The sequence below is a fragment of the Haliotis rubra genome, unplaced genomic scaffold (assembly GCF_003918875.1).
Source record: "Haliotis rubra isolate DU_JTF1 unplaced genomic scaffold, ASM391887v1 Scf70, whole genome shotgun sequence".
In the NCBI taxonomy this organism is placed as follows: domain Eukaryota; kingdom Metazoa; phylum Mollusca; class Gastropoda; order Lepetellida; family Haliotidae; genus Haliotis; species Haliotis rubra.
Window position 1 is genome coordinate 1,534,993 of NW_025767413.1, and position 15,067 is coordinate 1,550,059.

The following is a 15,067-nucleotide window of genomic DNA, read 5'->3' on the forward strand; positions in this document are numbered from 1 at the left end:
TTACAATGTATATCAATGCAGACTTGTTCTTGTCACTATATGGCTTGGATAATGCCGATGTGACGTAAAGCCAAACTCAACTCAACTCTTCCTGTGCCACACTCTCTCTGCATGCTGTCAGCCGCCCTCCTCTGTGCGATCATCCATCAAAGTAGATCATAGGGGCAGCCTTGATCTAAAAGATGTGTACCTTCACATACCGGTTTATCCAGATTACTGCATATACCCTGGGTTTATTTTCAAGGGCTATTTACCAATGGAAAGTTATCCCGTTTGGTATTTCCAATGCCGCGTGGTTATTCACCCATATCACTAAACCGACAATCACCTTACTCACTTGAAGTTATCATCATCTAAGCACCGTGCCAAAAGTGTTGCAAGAAAAATGGCCGAGAAAGTAGAGGTTCTCACCTGAAATTTTCAAGCAATGAAAACGACTTTAAAATAATGTTTTTCTTACCTTGTTTTGACTAGTATTTGGTGATATAACCTCTATGAATCTCTACACTCCTCAATCTCTGTGGAATTGACTGGTATAAACTAGATATATACACTGGGGTCAGGCTTTGCCAGATCCTAGTTACACAGTCTATGAGGTTCTGGCATGTTTTAAGGCTGGCGGTTTCTATATTTAGTCTAAGTTTGACACATTTCCACACATTTTCTATAATGTTGAGGTCTGGAGATTGTGCAGGCCAGACAAAAGTAGGGAGATTGTTTGCTGTTTTCCACACAGTGGTCAGTCTTGATCTATGGGGTGTAGCATTGTAATTTTGGAAAATAAATTCATTATTTCCAAACACTTTGGTAACAACAGGCCATAAATATTCATCAATGAGTTCCATATACTTCTGTGAGTTCCGGGTACCCTCAACTGGCACAAGTGTTCCAACGCCATCATTCGTTATGCACCCCCAAAACATACAGCTAATCCGAGCCGGTACCTTTAGTGCGTTCAAACACTCGGATCTCCACTTCTCATCCGATTTTCTCCAAACATAAACAGACTTGTTCTTTCCAATCACCACCTGAGTTTCATCAGAGAAATAATTTTCTTCCAATGGTCAAGTAGTAAATGTCTCTTATTCCTACACCAAGCAATCCTCTTTCTTCTGTTCACCTTAGAAATTGTGATAGTTTTCCGAATAGCACATTTTCGAAAACCATAGAAATGGAGTCTTCTTTGAACAGTTCTTTTAGATAATACAGTACAACCAGAAATTATTGAGAATTTAAAGATTGTAATTTTTTATATTTTTTTCACTCATTACTCACGTATTAAATGTGAATATCAGCAGAACATAACTCCAGATTCAAAGACAGGTGAACAGTTAGTATTTTGTCAAGTCACCATAGGCAGCAATGCAGGCTTCAATGCGGTGGGGCATACTACTGATCAAAGAAGTTAGAAAGTCGTGGTCCATGCTGTCCCAATATCGGACCACCTCTTCTTTCATTTCAGCAATATTTGTCCGATTTTTCTTATTGACACTTTCCTTCATAAGTCCCCAAACATTTTCTATTGGATTTAGGTCAGGGCTATAGCTTGGCCAATCTAATAATGTCATATTTTGGGTCCGAAACCTGGCCTGTGAATGCTTTGAACGATGTTTTGGGTCGTTGTCCTGCTGGAAAATCCAAAATTTCCATAGAAACGAGCAGATGGAAGTAAATGTTCCTCGAGAATATCTGTGAACCGCTCACTGTTCATAATCCCTTCAAATACACAGAGGGCATTGCCCCTAACACAGATATGCCACCCACATGTTAAATTTCAGACTGTACTTTTGGCGCTGATACAAAGGTTTTCAGTGTTGCCGCTGGGTATTTTTTTTACCGGCCACAGTGTCCGGCGATCATTTCATTTTCCGGTCCTGTACGCAATCTGGCGGTCACAATTTATATAAGAGTTATGCAATGATACTTTAATTCAATGAAGATTATAAAACCATACCTTTTACAGTTTTCTGTTTTATTTCGGAAAAATGACTTTTGCTTTTCGATGTTCTTTTCTCCTGCGTGCATATTTAATGTCATGAGAGTATTCAACCGATCCTGTGATAGTCGATTTCGTTGGGGATTGTGAACCAGATTTTGGAGGCTGAACCCCCTCTCTGTACGAATATTCAGCAACTCGGTATAACCGATTACGCGAATTATCGCAAGTTTTGGAGGATTCAGACTTTTCAAGTTTAAAACAACCATGCAGTGTCAGATGGTTGTCTGTGGGAAACGCCGTCAAGAGTGCAAAAACAATTGGCCAGCCCTTGTTATGGAAATTGAAGAGGAGGCCGCCAACAGAAATAACAGTTTGCAGCTGTTAATATTCAGAAGAAGATCCAAACGTATTCGTTCATTGGCACCACTTACATGCTCTCGCATGTCTTGTACTACATGGACAAGTTGATAAAGATATTTCAGAAAGAAATCTCAACATTGGCATGGTTATGCCAATAGTAAATTCGCATCATAGCTGTTAACTTTGCATCAGATTTCTCAGTTGCAGCGTTCAGATGCGTAGTCATTGCATTTGATGAAAACTTGTTGTTACAGCATGATGATGGGAAGCACTGTCACGATGTTCTCTTAATGCAGACTTTTCAAATTTATACATCCTTTGGTGAATCCATCTTCACTTTGCTGCATGTTCGCATATTTTACAGAACATTAAAACACTTCCACTGTCATTCTCGTAACGAAGCCATTTGAACATATTTTATTAGTATTGCAAGTTTTAGCTTTAGAGTTCCCCACTTGAACAGAGGCTTTCCCCTTTATTGAGTCGCTTACTGGTTTCTACATCTGTTATCAGTTCATTTTGATCGTCCTCCAATTCACAAACCTTTCTTTTACCACCGACGAAAGTGGAAGGCATCGTCTGCTTTTTACTGGCCATTTTCACGTTTGACAGTCACCATGTGCTTTTAACAATCTGATACGGTCGTACATTTCCGCGCAATTCGTAAGCCTACATATTATTATAAGGGGACGAGATACAAAGAACAACAAATTATTCAGAATGACTGTCAAAACATTGACCAATCACATTTCGTACATTACGTCACGTGATTTGGTTTGTTTACGAGACGAAATCGTAAGTTCTCGAAACTATATTTAGAAGTTATTCTTGGACGACTTCTCGTTGACATTGATATACATGGCATGACTTGTATTATGCATTTTATGATTTTTATGTTTACCGGACACGAGGACCGGCAATATGCCGGAGAACGGAAACACTTTTCAGTTTGTTTGGTCCAGAATTTCAGTGTATTAGGAAACAGCCACACAGAACTTTCATCTGAGAAAATCACATTGTCCCGGTTAAAATTTCTAAGCTGTAACCACCAGTTCAACCTTCGCTCCTTTTGTTCAGGTTTCATGATCGGTGATGGAATTCCTCGACTTTTCTGCCAACCCATTGCATGCAGCTCAGTTCTAATTGACTCCTTACAGACAGCCACAGTTCCTCTATCAATCATATCCAGCCTTAAGTTTTCTGAACTCCTTTTCGTTTGATATTAGAAACGAGAATACCAAGCCGCCTCCTGTCACCGACAACAACTTTCTGGGCCTACCTGCGCCTCCCTGGTGCTCAATGCCATATCCATTTGCAATATTTTTCAAAACACGATAAACAGTGGACAAAGGGATGCCTGTTCTACTTGAAATCACTTTAGCTGATATGATGTCCTTGTTATAATACTCTAAAATCAACTTCCTCTTCTCTAAATCATCCATACTGAGGATCACTGAAAATGTCGTCTGCTAGCAAGTAAACAAAGGGGGGATAACTCTTCACAAACTAATGAAAAAGGATTAACGGAGTTGTCTCTCTTGAATGAAACCAAGCACTTGATAGCTGGTCAAGGTTGTTTATACTAGAAATCCAATTAAACATATTCCTAAAATTCTCAATAATTTCTGGTCATACTATGCTTGTTTGTGTACCTTATTGAATTCATGAGTCAAATCTCACAAAGACTGCCTACGATTACCTTGCACCATACGACAAAGTCAGCGATCACTTCTCTGGTCAGACAATTTGGGCCTCCCACTTCTAGCCTTGTTTTCTACTGAACTGCAGGCAGAAAATTTCTTCGAGACTGTAGAGACAGTAGATTCATGTATCCCCAAAATCTTAGCAATGTTCAGGGGGTGACTTTAAGAAAGTAACTTGTCATGACTAATTTTCCACTTTCCCTGATTTTATGAAATAATTATCATGATGTAATTATGAAAGAATAAATCAACATGATATTTTATGTTAATGTTTACTGGACTATTTATTGAAAAGTGATAAATAGCAAAGAAAGATAAGTCTACTTATTATCATTGCGAAATTTAATAGCTACATTGTGAGCAGATATGAAATTAAATCCAAGTTTATTTGCAGTTTGAAACCATAAGTGGAAATTATCTAGTAGCCCACGGACAAGAAAGATACCATTACTTGATTGCCCGAAATAAAAACTGACTTGTCCCTTGTGTCGGGCGATGGGAATTTTGAACAGCTGAATGTTGCAATTTTTTTCTCCACTCATTTTAAAAAATATTAACCTTTCTTTCAACCTGGGAGTCAATTCTCTTCTGACATCAGCCGTTATTTCATCTCCAGTGTAAACAGGATGTCATCTGCTCCACCTACTTCCTGTAGGTGCTAGGTGAAAAAGCAACCCCTAAAATATGTTCCTATACCAAAATTTTTTGGGGGATGTAAACAGTGAAACAGTGTAAAAAAAATTTATCCAAATACCTAACGGCCATTTCGGCTCAATACAGTGACAGCCATTTTTCTTGCAACACTTTTGGCATGGTGCTGTACCATTAAAGGGAGAACTTTTTCAACCACATACAAATCATCTACATCTGGTGCCAGAGCACCTGCATCTCTGCATTTGGTGCATATCTCCAGAACACTTAACTGGTAAGGTATAATCTAGAAGAGCGGCTCATACCATCAGTCAAGCTCATCATACCTCCATGAAGACCACCCATATGTGAAAGATGTTCAATGCATCTGGAAATTTGCACCTGATAGATTCAGCAACTACAGCTTCATCTCAGTAGATAGCAGAATACGACATCATCTTTGTACTGTCAAGAAGTTGAAAGGTTCCATGCAGCCACTTGGACTAAACTTGCCACGATCAAGGCAATTCAGGTTCTGATCAAGTCCTGTAATTTGGCAGATCAATCATCCCATATCATATCCCCTGGATGGAACCTGAATTCATTTTGAATCATTCATAGTCTGTAGACCACGAACCCTTAACAGAAATACTTAGAGCACATCACACTCAAGACATTCTTCTTGTTGGTTGTTGCTACAGCAACTCATATTAGCAAGATCCATGACATAGATATTCATACGGTTTTTTTTGAGAGGCAGCTTCAAGGCAAAGTCTTCTTTGGTGTTGGACTTAATTGCTAGGAACCAGCTCCCAGGTCAGCTTCACTTTTCCTCCACTGTCTTCAATTTTGGAAGAAGATTCGTCCTTGAGTCGAGTAGGAGCGTTTGATTTACTTTCAAGTTTCTTAGGAGTATAAAAGATCTCATAAAAGACTCTTCAATTTCTGCTCTAGAACGTCAATTACAGAAGTATCCAGGATGACCATCTCATTCTGGTTTAGATCTACTATCTTACAGAAACCAAAGGACTGTTTCCAACCTGGTTACAATTTGAAATAGAATGATTGACAGAGGCAGCCCAGGGAGGCAAAAAGCACAGGTTATTTGGGAGCTGGAACCAGTACAACAATGGTCTTCATGGCGACAACTTTGATGTGTTTGAGTTTTCAATCAGGGATCGAAAAATGAACCAGAAATGTTTGAGATGGGATAATCATTCACAAATATATAATGTATTGTAGAATATCAATGTGATAGAGATACAAAGCCTGTAGGGTGAGTAGGAACTATTGTAGTTGTGTAGTATCTGTACATCTAAAGGTATCAATTCCAAAACTGTATCAGTGATTTCATGGGTCAAACCATCAGCATCAGTATGCCAGTAATCTTGCATTGCGTTGCTCAGCATCTGTTCTTGATATTACACATTTATACCAAACCATTAAGGGTGAAACATCAACCTGATTGTTATGTGTGTAGTAAACCCTTTAGCTTAACAGGAAATTAAAGAAAATAGTTTTGTATCAATATGTATCTATGTGACATGGGTACTAAAATATAAACAACCACCGGTAAAAATAACCATATTTGACCCAACACAAGTCCTTAATTCCAAATTATTAAAAATATTATAATATTACAAAATGTATCTTTACTTTATTATATACTAGGCACATAAAGAACTGTGCATACAAAAATTTAAAATCTAAATTTATCAAACCTGTGTAGACACATAAGGATTTAAACTCAGAGATTAGTGACATGTATCCAACATGTATGCATGCACGTGCCACGTTCCGTGACGTCAGTGGGTTCGTCCTTGAGACGTGCAATACATTGTTGCACGTGCATTCCGGGAAAGAGAAACAGAGCAAATGAATGCCACACAATACTGTCACTTTGGAAAGCTCAACCCCTGCCCTTGCGATCGTTCAAAAAATTAAACGGCTATTGAAACGCATAGCATGCCAAGGCTCACGTCTGCACAACGTCATGAGGCCATTGGGATGGTCCGTGGGGGAATGTCTAAACGACAAGTGGCTGCACATTTCCACTGCCACCGGAACACCATTTCTGCACTGGTGAGACGCTACCAGAACACAAATGACGTCATCGATCGGCCACGTTCTGGACATCCACGTGTAACAACGCCAAGACAGGACAGATGGATAAGGGTGACCCATCTTCGCCACAGGTTTCAGACTGCAGTGATGACTTCCCGAACCATCCCAGGACTTCGCCGTATCCACCCCAACACACTTCGACAACGTTTACGTCATCACGGGATCAGACCACGACATCCCACCATACGGCCTATCCTGACACAAGGTCATCGACAAGCTCGCCGAATGTGGTGCCGAAATCATGTCCGCAGACCCTTGTTTTGGTGGAGAAATGTTGTTTTTACAGATGAGTCCATGTTTAACATTTCCCATAGTGATGGACGTCAATGTGCCTATAGACGTGTGGGAGTACGTTATGCACAGGCCTGTGGTGGTGGTTCCGTGATGATTTGGGGTGGAATAACAGCACGCCAAAGAATTCCTTTGGTGACTGTTCAGGGCAACTTAACTGGTGTGGGCTACAGGGATCAGATTCTTCGACCTGTGGCAATTCCTTTTCTGCAACGTCATGGCCCTGGGTTAACATTCCAACAGGACAATGCCCGCCCTCATACGGCAAGGGTTTCTATGGATTACTCGCAACACCACGATGCTGACTTACTGCCTTGGCCTGCAAATTCACCGGATCTCTCCCAAATAGAGCATGTTTGGGACGATATTGATCGACGTCTACGCTGTCTTCCTCATCCGCCAGATACTGTCCTTGACATTGCAACAGAACTTGAGAGAATCTGGCGTGACATCCCACAAGCCTTCCGTGCACGTTTGATAGGCTCTATGCGTCGTCGATGCACTGCTGTTCTCAATACCGATGGTGGACATACCCATTATTGAGCTTGTGACATGGTCGTGTGACCCCTGTCCCGCTTAAGCCTTACACTTCATGCCTTTGCAGTACAATTGAGCATGCTCTTTCCATATGATTTCCTGTCAGCTTTCCTCCTCCATTAGTCATTGTGATTGACTTTTCAATTGAAATTCTCCCGTTATGGTCTCATGATCCCTCCATTAAAGTTTATATGTACCTTTGACATTGTTATCGTACCTATCAACTGGGATAATATTTTGACAATGCACAGTTTCTTTATGTGGCTGGTATATATTACTGTATATCATTACTATTGTTTCATAGTATCATTTACTTATTTTTATATTTCAATAATTTACTGATCCCCATTTATTCCAAATTGGCTTATCTCAAAATCATTACTATATTCGAAACTTTAACTAAATACACAGTTTTTACTTGGATGTCCATATCCATTCCAAATATTATTCCCTCACTCATGGCTTTAAATTTTAAATATGGCATCCACGTCGGTGACATCAACTTAACAGTAGGAAGCATACGTAAACATCAACACAACAACAACAACCCAAAACAATATCTATATCAAATGCTGTATCATCTATCATTCCACTATAGTGCCTTATTCTAAATTCAAAAGACAAGGTTTGATAAGAGGTATACTTGGCCCATGGATATCTGAAACACATTTCATTCACCAAACGTGTTTATTGATTAGTAAACAAGCTCATGTGAATAATGTTCCATTACATTTATACATAAATATAACAAATATTAGATAATAAACAGCATGATAAGAGAGCAAGCAACCTGTGTATATTACCGGTACATCTTATTTACCCATCAAATGTGTGATTGAATGTTTACATCTTATAGTGACAAAATTTGGACAGATGAAGAACTATAGTACTGTCGGAAATAGAAAAAAAACTGTATTTTCTCATTTATCTCTAAAATCTATGTAGTTGATATGTGAAAGTGTGAAATATCTGTTAAAGTAAGTTCGGCCTAACTACAGTCTCGGCGGTAGAGAGATAGGAAACGGAGAAAAGGGACTTTACTGAGGGGAAATTAGTGCAGAAATGAGCAATGCGGTTTTTTTCTAAGTCCAAAAAGACTTATTTGGAACAGACCGTGGCTTTATGCAAATTACCGTAGTGTGCGACGATATTGTATTACAAAGGGCACTTTTTAAATGCCCAATCTGAAATTAGACGTAGATTCATTATAAACGATAGCTGACATAAAAATTAATAACTTTTATGCCGAAATTATTAAGGATGTAGCTACCATGCAGTCTCACTGTCACTATAAAAAGAAACAGATAGGAGGGGCCGTCTCAAAAGCAAAACCTGGGGTCGGGCTTGGGGATAGAGATATCAGCTAAGATAAGATAATCCTTTAGGGCAATTATACTGGGGAAGTACACGGCACGTCATAACAATTTACAAATAATATCCAGTCCTGTCGATCTTCGGATGATCATGCCACCTATATACTACGATGCGTTTCTATGGTTTTCGGGTATCATACTCTTTTACATATCTCAATATAAACTATATGAAACTATATGAAAGAAAGACACGTAAGATGTTAATCAATAGATGAGACATACATGAAAAAGCACAAAATATCTTTGAGATGACCCCTTGTGCCTGTAGGCAGCATGTGCATTTCATGCCAGGTGAGTCGACGGTCCGTCATCATACCTGGCTGAGCGACCTAATTGCCACCTATAGTCTTATCTATTGTTTTCAGCAGCTATTCATATTTTTTCTAAGTTTTGTCCAATTTTACGAGTAAACATGCTTTTCTGGATATCTTATTACGCATCCCACTGAACGCCCAGTTAGCCCGAAGTAGGTTATTTCGACATATGCTACTTGCAATTGTGTAAATTTTAGGGATACAGAGTAACAGCCTAAACACAGTTTTTTTCTATTTCCGACAGTACTTTAATTAAATGTGTCTTCATAGGAATGGCGGCAGGAGCAGGATGGATTTAGAGATATATTCCATTCAAACATGTATGCATTCAAATCACTACACCCAAGTCAGAGGCAAGAATGGACTATCTGGCAAAAATGTGTACCAAAATTTAAGTCAAAACTACTGTCGGTTTGATGTTTGTAATAACTTGTTCTCCCCCTTTTGGTATAATAGCAATGGTGGGGAAGAAGTAGCCTAGCTAGGCCAGAATCTCCCCTTTTGATATAAGAGCAAGGGTGGGGAAGAAGTGGCCTAGCTAGGCCAGAATCTCTCTTCCCCCGTTTTCATAGATAACAGAACAAAATATCCTAGTTTAAACAGGGGGGAAGCTTTGGCCTAGGGGAACTTTAGCCTAGCCCAAACTTTCCCCGGGGTAAGAATATCCTAGGACAAAACTTCCCCAGGGATAGTTTGGCCTAGGCCAGATTCTCCCCAGGGAAGGTTTAGACCGGGGAAGAAATGGCCTGCTACACCGCCATATTTGCCATTTGTATACTGTACAAAATATTTAATCGAGGGTGCTGATGTTACCGTCACGTTTGTGCATGTTTGTGCATGTTTGTAATTAGTTTTGATATATAAATAATCACTTAAACATATAAATAAAGTAAAACTTAAAGTTTGTCTTTGATTTATTACAAAATTAGGAAAGTCATTGAAAGTCATCCATTAATTTTTTTTCCTTATCCTGACTCATGCTATTTGCTTGTCTTCTTCTTCTTGCGAACACAGTGGAACACTTGTATCTCCCAATTGAAGTTCCCTTCAATGTAAAATCACTAATTAGTACTCACCACGAGTTATCTTTCCCCTCGTAAGCGCGGGAACGAGGGCGCCACCTCTCACCATGTGCCTCACTCTCTCCTTCTTCGCCCAGTGAGCAGGACGTGAGAGCGCCTGTGTCTCCCTACACACTATATCCTTTATTTATATTTAGTTTGTTACCTCTTATATTCATCTATAGAGGTGTAACTAGTATCCTTATTCAACATGCATTGATATTTATTCGTGTTTCTGCTGCTTTATTCACGGTCCGCCGTGTTTGCTCAGCAGATTGCGTTAATGAAAATCTGCACTGTTTGTAAATTACGTTTCTCTGCTGCCGATCCGCATTTAATATGTCCCTAGTTGTACAACGCCATGCTCTATTGTTTCACGCTGCAATTTATGTATTAAATTGTCTAATTCTGCCTTTGATAAATATTTATATTGCGTCTTGAGACGTGCAGCAGATAGATCTCGGAAACAGTCTTCAGTCATGGCTGATAGATCAGAGTCAGATATACCCTGTCAACTGTTGGCGGACGACCCTCTACCGTCTGGTGTTCCGCCTGAGTTACCTTCGGGGAGAAGCGTGGGACGCAGTCCGCTATATCCAAGAAGCGACCTGCATCCCAGGACATTCCATCATCACAGTCTAAGACTAGGAGAGCTTCCACGTCGTCACAACGTACGCTCCGCACCCCCAGGGCTACAGCTTCGTCGAAAGGGAAACCCACGAAGGCTACTAAAAACTTTTCATCTGACATTCTTCCTGTTTCAGAATTGTGTTTATATGATGATGACATTCCGATTATCATTCCAGATGTACGGCATAAGAAGCGACCAGTATCGGCTACCGTCACTTCAGCGCAGATCAACACGCAACCAGAGATGCCTACGCTGACGGCTGAGATTCTAACTGAGGGTCCCCGTCACTACCATAGAGAGGGCAGCCTCAACGCCAGTGCAGACCGTCCCAGGCGACCTGGTCAACCAAATTATGATGTTGATGGAAGACCGATACGGTTTACAGAGGCCTCAGAGCCGCGGGCCCCAGAGCCCAACCCATAATAAGTCATGTAGGGCCCCAGAGCCCGCTATGACTTCGCGTAGGGCCCCAGAGCCCACAAACGCGCCTCCACGAAGGGCAACCCAGCCCGTATCGAAGCCTTCGCGAAGAACGTCCCAGGCCGCCTCCACGAAGGATCCAGATCCTCACCATTCGCGAAGGGCTTCAGAGGAGGAGTGCTTCACCGAGCTCAGACCCTGAAGAACACAGAGGTCGTTCGCGAAGCAAGCTCCTATATAATGATTCGGACTCTGACTCGATACCTTCACGAAGGCCTTCACGAAGGTTAAGTGGCTCCAAGTCATCTTCATCCAGAAGATCTAGAAGGGATTCATCGAGAGCTTCACGAAGCCACCAGCGTTCGCCGAGGAAGTCTCCTCCAAGGTCTCCCTATACTAGCCACTCGTCAGTCCGTTCACCACAATCTTCTCGTCGATCTTCTTACAGATCTAGGACTCCACCTCACTCTATTATATGTGATCCTACGTCAGAAGAGGAAGAAGGTATCGTATTCTCGGATGCAGAAATTAGATACTGGATGGTGAATGGATTGGAACTTGCTTCCCCGTCTAAGAACGAGAACTCAGCTCATACTTATTTGATGAAGGAAGATGATGCGGACACTATCTCCTTACCTCCTATTGACCCGATAGCAGCGGTTCCAGCTAATCTGGATACAGCCTTTACCAAATCTACGAAGTTTCAGTCAACACATTTCCCGGTTTTCAACGTCAAGAAGTTTGCAGGCCACAATATGGACTCCTTTTTCAAGGCTCAAGATATTGATGAGAACTTTAAGTTAATCAGCGATGCCAAGTCCAGGAATTACAGAATAGACGATCGCAAACTAGCCCAGTTGGATACCATTTCTAGGAGAATGTTTTTTTTGGATTGAATAGATCTAGAACTGTCAATGAAACCCTCATCACCAAGTTCAAAGATTCTACAGAGGAAGAAGATAGGATGATCTACTCGGCTCTACTCATGCAGAAAAGAGACCAACAGTTCCTTACAGATCACTTGTCAGCGCTTACTGCAGCTACTACCATGGCTCGTCGTCAGGGTCTACTAGCCTCCTGCAATTGGGGTAATCAATTTACGGAATCCCTCTACGCTGCCCCGTGGTCATCGCCTTTGCTCTTTGGTGGTAACATAGACAAGGTCTCCAAAGAGGTGTCTAAGGACTCTAGAGAGGTGCTTATGATCAAGTCCATGGATACGTTAGCTAATGTCATTAAGCAAACATCCTTGAGATACTCTGGCAAGTCTAAATTCTCTGGACTACAGAAAGCACGGGACAAGAAATTGGCTACAGCAAAAGGTCCCAAGGAATCTTTTCGTCGCCCATACAGCAATTTCAGAGGAGGATCAGCAAGAGGCAGGTCATCCAGAGGTTTCCGCGCTTTTAAACGATGAAATACAGGTTCGGAACGACTGGAGTCTTCCACCCCCCAGCCGTTCCAGTACAACCTTCTCAAGTGGGTGGACGCCTTCAGCTGCACTGGGAAAACTGGGGATTCCTACAAGATCCTTATGTATCCAACATCCTACAGCACGGATATCAAATACAACTCAAGGCCATACCTCCGTTGACAGTCATCCCTCCAAGGTTCGACTTCCAACCGGCACAACTACCAATGTTAAGAGAAACAGTAGCTACTCTTCTAAACAAACAGGCCTTAGAAGTTCTGGATCAGCGAAACATCGTACCAGGTTTCTACTCCCCAGTTTTCCTAGTGCCCAAGAAAAATTCCAAGGAAAAGTTTCGTCTCATATACAACATGAGCATCTTCAACAGAGACTATCTAAGCAAACCCGCCAGCGTTTAGCATGATACACTTACATAACTTCGCACTTAATTTGTCCCAGAGATTACATGGCCAGCATAGATTTGCAAGACGCATATCTACACATTCCGATTCATCCAAATTCAAGGAAATATCTAAGATTTATCCTAGACGGAATACATTACCAATGGAAAGTACTTCCCTTTGGAATCTCATCGGCCCCTTGGGTATTCACAAGAGTGACGAAACCTATTGTCTCATACCTACATCGTCAAGGTCTTCGCAGCGCGTTTTACCTAGACGACGGGATACAAGTGGATCCAGATCCACAGCGTCTCAGACTACAGCTGAACTTTATAATCAAGTTACTAACTCAACTAGGATGGTTAGTAAATCTACTCAAGTCAGACCTAGAACCAACACAAGATCTGCAATTTCTAGGTATACGATTTCTAACAGCCCAGAATCGTATAGTAGTCCCGGAGGACAGATGGATCAAGATCCAACAGTTAATCCCACAAGCCTTACTCTCTCCGCTACCACTACGACAGTGGCAGAGCCTATTGGGACTACTCACATCAGCTCAAGACTTGACAGTCAGAGGCAGACTTCAATTACGTCCGTTACAAGTCTTCATCAATGCGCATCTCGAAGACCCTCTACCGTTCAGTCTACCAGATCACGTCAAACCTCATCTACTTTGGTGGACCAAGAGATTGAATGTTTGCGTGAAGCGTCTCCTTAATAGAGCGAGGAATCGGAAACACATCTCGTAGGCCAGCGTCACTACAAGGTTGGGGAGCCCACCTTGCCAACAGGACAGCGTCAGGCCTATGGAGCAATCAAGAGAGCAAGTTACACATAAATCTGCTAGAGATGCAAGCAGTCATAAATGACGCCATAAGTCACTGGAGCAACCTACTACAGAGCGCTCAGTTGATGATTCACACAGACAATTCGACAGTGGCGTTTTATGTGAACAAACAAGGCTCAACAAGGTCACCGAACCTACTGTCTCTATGTTTCCGATTATTGATTTAATCGACAATCTAAACATACATGTCAGAGCTTGCCACATTCCAGGAGCAAAGAATGTATTAGCAGATGCTCTCTCTCGGCCACACCTACCTTCACCGACAGAATGGATGCTCCACACAGAGATATTCACTCAAATAATCAAAGGAAATAGGATCTCCACTAGTAGACCTATTAAGCCACTCGATTCAACAAACAACTGACAACATTAAGTATCGCCAGTTCCAGACCCACTAGCATGGGCAGCGGGCGCACTAAGCATATCGTGGGAGGGACTCAGCGTGTGCGCTTTCCTGCCACCAGCGTTAATCCCACAAGTCTTACGGAAAATCAGTCAAGCGCCAGAGCCTCCATCTGATTTTGGTCGCCCTACTGGCCAGCGAGCGTGGTTTCAACTCTTATTCAAGAAATCGGACAACCAATTCTACAACTTCCAGAGTGCTCGAATCTGTTGATACATCCGCACACCAAACAAGCGCACGGAAAACCAGAAGTATTCCAACTTCACGTATGGATTGTATCAAGGCATGTCTGAATAAGAGAGGTTATTCAGCCAGAGCGGCAAAAGCAGTCACGCTTGCCCTGCGTAACTCAACTCGCAACTTATACGATGACAAATGGCACAGTTTTGTCAATTATGCTGCAAAGAAAGGATTTACAGCCAGATATGCTACTCATCCTCAAGTGGCGGACTACTTATGTTATCTACGTCAGACTAAGAATCTAAAAGGCTCAACTTTGTCCACTTATCTTGCAGCAATAAGCTCTGTCATAACTATGAGAACGGGCGTCAAGCTAACCAAAACCCCAGAGTTACTCGCTTTGCTACGAGCATTCCGATTGGAGGATCAAAAGCGGAAG